Source organism: Armigeres subalbatus, chromosome 1, assembly GCF_024139115.2.
Source record: "Armigeres subalbatus isolate Guangzhou_Male chromosome 1, GZ_Asu_2, whole genome shotgun sequence".
Lineage (NCBI taxonomy): Eukaryota > Metazoa > Arthropoda > Insecta > Diptera > Culicidae > Armigeres > Armigeres subalbatus.
In genome coordinates, this window is record NC_085139.1 from 156288812 (window position 1) to 156295340 (window position 6529).

Below are 6529 nucleotides of genomic sequence, written 5' to 3' on the forward strand. Positions count from 1 at the left end.
GGAGGGGTTTCCCTCGCCACCAAAAACACTTGGAAAAAATGCGCGAGCAAAAAGCACGTCTGTACGTGCTGCTGTCACGAACTGGAATGGATGGGAATGTATGCAAACTATAGTAAAGTCAAGTAGAGGCTCGCGCTTTTGTGTGCCCTCATGCATCAGTATGAATCCCCTAACTAAGAAACGGAAAACCAAATCGACCACGTTCTAATCGACGGTAAATTCTTCCCCGACATCACGAACGTCCGCACTTACCGCAGTGCGAATATTGAATCCGACCACTACCTCGTTGCAGTATGCCTGCGCTCAAAACTCTCGACCTTGTACAACACGCGTCGAAGTCGGACGCCGCGGCTTAACATTGGGCGGCTACAAGACGGTAGATTAGCTCAAGGATACGCGCAGCAGCTGGAAGTTGCACTCCCAACGGAAGAGCAGCTAGGCGCAGCACTCGCTATCGCGTACACTCGGTATCCAGTTTTCCGCGTGTGGCATATAAGAAGGCTTGAATTCACTTCATCAGCACCTAACATGCCACATTGGTCAGAATGCTCGGAACGGTTGGTGGAGTTGACCTCCACAAACGTCAAATCAGAGACTAGCCCGCAGGCAAGCTGGTGGCCATTACCGCTCGCGGAAAACTGGATACAAAAAAGCGTGACAGAGGGGGAGGGGTCTAAAAATCTTAACAAGTGGATGTCATATTTGAATCACCCCAGAGTTAAATATTTGAAAATTATTGAACTGTCACTATTATTTCATATGAATAGAACATATTACACAACACATTTATATTAATAGTAAAGAAAATCAGATATGTGTATGATCCAAGTTTTGAATTGAAGTCCAACTAAATAAAGTCAAAAGACACTATTTATATCATTGCTTTAAAAATGATATGATGCGTAAAACTGATTGAAGTTAAAACCAAGAACACTGTTCTTGACCGCATATATAAATTTGCACAATTTAAATAATTTTTCGATTTAAGCATAGTTATGTTAATGTTATGTTAATTAAACAAGGCGACTATTAATTTGAGGTCGTTTTCAGAATTCCACAGTGAAAAACTGTTAGATCATGTCAATATTCCACAGTGAAAAACTGTTAGATCATGTCAATATTCGTTTGAAAAAGTTAAAATAAACCGTCTAATCGATTTAATACGTTATGAAAAGTTAACATATAAGTGCTACAAGATCTACGAAGTTCAGCTATCGCGTCAGTCCAACAGTACGCTGGTTTGCGGTTCCCATATAGCTTACACTTCCTTGGCATAGACATGTCGCAAGCTCGTGTCAAGACATCGGTCAACTCGTCACCATTAAGGTTCAAAGTCCGATCTTCCCACTGTAATGATCAGCAGTTCTCGAGCGAACTGTGAACACCTCTGACCTTTCTCGTAGCTCTAGATCCAGTGGGGGTATAGCTAACCATAAAACGAAGTTCCTGATGGTCACTAGCTGTATACCCTTCATGTACTCTCCAATCCGGATCCAAGGTCCATCCCGCGCTGCAAAAGGTCACGTCGATGCATGATTCACCATTCGGTGCTCTGAATGTTGACACTTGGCCTTCATTCAATAGGACTACATTAAGTCCCGCTAGAGACTCTAGCAGAATATGACCTCTAGCGTTGGTGAACCGGGATCCCCAGTCTACCGCCCACGCGTTGAAGTCACCTGCTACTACTAACGGTTTTAGACCAGTTAGTTTGACCGCAAGAGTGTCCACTACCCTAGCATACTGCTCTATACTCCATATAGGAGGATAGTAACAGCTACAAAAAATCCCGTAACACGGTAGATCACTTTGACGTAGTGTGTTGCGGTGTAAGATCTATTTAGATCGTATTTAGTCCCCGCTACCAACAGCGGTCTCAGAAATAAAACATAATTAATGTTACCTTGCAGACAGTTGAAAGACTCGAATTCCTCTTGTTTAAGGCTTAACTGTATGCAGCGAAAAAAAACTTTTCAAGCAATTAATTAAATAACCTCGGTACCCGGTCCTAGGCTGAACTGAATACGTACTAACTCTTCTTGAACTGGTGAACAATGGTAGTGAGAGGAACACACGGAAGTTCTTATTACTGAACTAATTCTCTTGCTTGAAATGGTCTTGTAGACAGGGCTAAATCCCGGGTTTTAAGAGTTTTACTGGTGATATTCTAGAAGCAAGACAAGGATGTGGCTAGGGCTCCGATGCATGGCCAAAACAGTATAACTGTTCTGTTTTCTCAAGAAAGGATTGATTTCCTATTGATAAGGAGCGCGCCTTCAATGGGATTGCTTTCTAAGAAGGGTCTGAATAGTGGGACCTTGTTAAAACCTTGAGAACACAAAACAACAACTGTATCGAAACCGATACTACATTGCTTCTGAATAGGACTGGAGTAATTCGACATGCACTTAAACACTAAGGATACGGGTAACGCTACAATAGATCTAATAATTGGTCGCAGTGGCACACCCGAACAGGAAAAAAAACAGCTACAAAAGTAAACTCGGGTCAGACAGCAAGGTAACATCAGCTTTACACTCAGTAACAGACTGTTGTAGCAGCGCTTGCGCTGCCTCGCAGTGGTTTAAGTTTAACTGTGTTACTTGCATGTCTGGACCCTTCTAGAGGCCGGACAGGCCTATGCATTGGTGAGGTGTCTGTTGTCTGTACCATGGAGATAGATCAGACACCTCGGTGCGGCCTGACAGGTGCGAGCTGTGTGGCATTTAGCTTCACACCTGCGGCATAGCTTACTACGATCGGGACCCCGACAGTCAAAGGATTTATGACCGTAGCCAAGGCACCTATAGCAGGACTGAGATGGCTGGATTATGCTCAACGAGCATACCGACCAGCCCACCTTCAGCTTATCCTTATCCAGTACCTTTTTGGTATCAGCCAGAGGCACTTGGAATGTGGCAACCTGCAACCCAGTAAAGTTATTACGTAACCGAATCTTTGATTCCTGGAGCTGGACGTTGCACTGATCTCTCAGCGCGTCCACCAGGTCCACAGCTTCGGTTATTTCATCCAGGCCGCGGCACTGGATGACCGATATGGGCATAGGGCTCTCACTTGAACCCCATCACCCTGTACCTCCTCTGTCAACTTTTTATACTCAGCACTCTTCTGAGCAGCATCCCGCTTTAGGAATTATCTCGCCTTTCCACGTTCGACGGATGCAGTTGACGTTGGCTCCTAGGCCAGTAAGCTTATCGTCGCTCCTCATGACCTTCAAGGCATCGACATAGCTTTTATCGTCAGACTTGACAATGATCGCTTCGTCTCTGTCTTTCCGCTTACCGTTGCCATTGGAAGGCGCACCCTTTGCAACACGAGCTCTACTTCTTAGCAGATGTAAGCTGCGTTCCACCTGCCTCTTTGCCTGCGGCTTCTTTCGCTCGTCGCTTCGCCTTCTTGGAATTCACAACCACAGTCCAGGGTTGTTCATTTTCCCGGGGAACTTCAGTTGCCCTCCTAGGTGGAGGCACTGACTTCCTCTGTTACTTAGGGTCGGCAATTTGCACGACCCTCTCCCGGCGTGACACAGTTTTCTTTCTTGGTGGAGGAACTGGTTTCGATTTAGCTTCATTCAGGTCGGCCTGCACGACCTTACTTAGCTTCGAAGTTGCTCCGCTAACGGCCATGCGTTTTCGAAGTTCTGCGGTATGGCTCTCGGCCAACCGCTTCTCATCAGTGAGGCGGCGAATCTTTGATTCAGGCTCCTCACTGACCTTCGCCGCCTGGCTTATCGCCAACTCCTTTTCCTCAGTAAGAAGGCGAATCTTCCGTTCTGCCTTCTTACTGGCCTCTAGAAGGGACCTCCACTCCGACTTCGCTTCTACCACCACCGAGCAGAGGGTTGGTACGGCCTGTTTGTAGTCCCTACTATATCTGCAATGGTTGTCCAGAAAAGACATAATCACGTCCGTTATGTCCGTGATCACCTCCATTTTATGGCCGCCGCCGCCTTCCTCGTGGCTGGTCATCAACGACTTGATGACCCGGGTTAGAGTAGGGCCGTCCATTTTTACCTCAACCGGCACATCCTCAGATCCACCACGAGCCTCCCCGTCACCTTCCTCGGCGATCTTTGGGGTGACCTATTAAGACCACTTCATCTGGTGAAAGGATTTTCCTTTTCGCCAGACCCGCCATCGACATCCTCAACGGTATTTTTGTTTGAATTTGAAAAAAATCATTGCTATTGGGGGGACCCTGTAGCTGCTGTAGAATTCTGAAAATTAGTCGCCTATTGTGATCCCATGGTTATCTATACATACCTTGCGGCATACAGGGAGGCATTGCGAGGGTTGACACTTGCGTGTTCAGAGCCAGATCAGCGCAAGTCAGGAATGTGCATCTGAGCATACTCCCACGCAGTTGGTCAGACTGGTGGCAGAATGGTACCGCGTGCTATAAGGCACGCCACGGTTTTACGGGACGGAAGACAGCCTGGCCATTAGCCCATTCGCCGTTTCAGGTCAGTGTCACCCAGCCTTACTAAGAGAATAGAATAACCCGACTACCAGCCCTCGCTTCACAGTATTACAATATCCAAAGACAAAGCCAGTAGACATGCAGCCAGTATGCCATAGTCAGGATCTCGATCAGGATATCACTGGCGTTAATCCTAATGTGCCCATTTGCACTCCCTGGGCTATTGCGTGCTTTGAGCGGCACGCGGTCGCTTTGATAGGGCCTGCTTACGGACTCCTGCAGCTTTTTATAGAGACTTGGCAGAGCCCACTGCCAAACCCCACCACTACCTGGCAGGCCCAGTGGCAAAAATGTGCAAGAATGGAACTGCACCGTTTTTAAAAACGAACGATTTAAGTGCAAGTTTGCCTACACCGGTACAAGCGGTGCGAATAAACGAAAACGATACTAAGGGTCTGTTCAAATATTACGTAACGCAATAGGGGGTGAGGGGTTGTTTGATTTTTGTTACGATTCGTTACACGAAATATGGGGGGGGTGGGTGTCCTTCGAAATATTGTTACGTATCAAATTAATTGCATAGAGAAAAAAATATAAAAATGTTGAAAAATGTCTATTTTCTTTAAAGTAGAATAAAATATTGTGGATTTAGTCGAAGGATGAATTCCAACGAATTTTTGCTTGGTGTTGTTTCAAATTACCGTTCCAAAACTAGGGAGGATGTCCATGTACTTGGATGATGCAGATACTATTTTAGTATTCTGATTCTTGGTTTGAATGGAGCTTTATTATATTGAACTTAAAATACGTTGATTGATGCAGTCGTAAAATCTATTTCAAAATCATTAGATCACTTTTTTCTTCAATCAAATGCAATAATAAATTTTCCTAACTGGCTAGCAATTATTTATGATTCCAAAAGCATGGGACTTTACCCTTCGCTTCGTCGCGACGCCAAGCCGAGATCGGAGTCGAAAGCAAAACCACGTGAGTTGGCTGTCAAAAGGAATCAAAACAAACATCAATGAAAACGCAGGAACAGTGCAAGGATCTTCCGCACTCGTTACGCCAATACGAGCAGTGCATAAAGAATGTCAATTTTAACGGCAACTGTGTAGCTTTCTCACTCTTTCGTCGACCGACAATTTCAACGTCGATTAGATGGACCGGCGATTTCAAACCGTCGGGTCCAGTCTTGAATTCAACGTACAATATACAATGCATATAATAATTTATTCAAGACAAAATTTTCAAAACGACTTATCTGCTTTTGTAAACAAAGATTCAAACGACGATTTGGCGAATCTGATAGCTCTCCCACGCAAACCAACACCATTAATAGGTAGGTGAAGGTTTCCGGTACCTGTTGATGATGTTGATTTGCGTGGGAGAGCTATCAGATTCGTCAAATCGTCGTTTGAATCTTTGTTTACAAAAGCAGATAAGTCGTTTTGAAAATTTTGTCTTGTATTGTAACTTGTTTTAAATCCTACTAAAAATCTTTTTTTTTTCAAAAATCTCTTTGTTACGCGTTACGCATAGGGGTGGGGTAGTCCAAAAGATATTTTAGTTACCAGATAAAGATTGTCGCTGTCGTCGCTGTCCGGAACATCTTTTGCTGGCGAGGATAGGGGAGCTAAATGTCAAAGAAGGAAAATCAATACGATTTGACAGCTTCGTACCCAACATGTTCCGGACAGCAGAACAAAGGGAACCGAAGCGACAATCTTTATCTAGTAACTAAAATATCTTTTGGTCGTCCTGAAAATTGTTATAGATTGTTACGAGGGGGTGGGGGGTTCTCAAAAACGACGTTTTTCGCGTTACGTAATATTTGAACAGACTCTTAGATCCTCTATTCTAGCCAGCAAAAGATGTCCCGTACAGCGACGACAGCGACAATGTTTATCTGGTAACTAAAATATCTTTTCAATATATAGTAGAATCTATAGATAGTGGAATATATAGATGAGCGAAGATAAATCCTCTGTCTCCAAACGAACTGTCAAACATGTCTCCAAACGAGCATGACTTCACGATTTCAATGCAAACGTTAAGGGCTGTGACGTCATATGCGCGTGTGCACGGG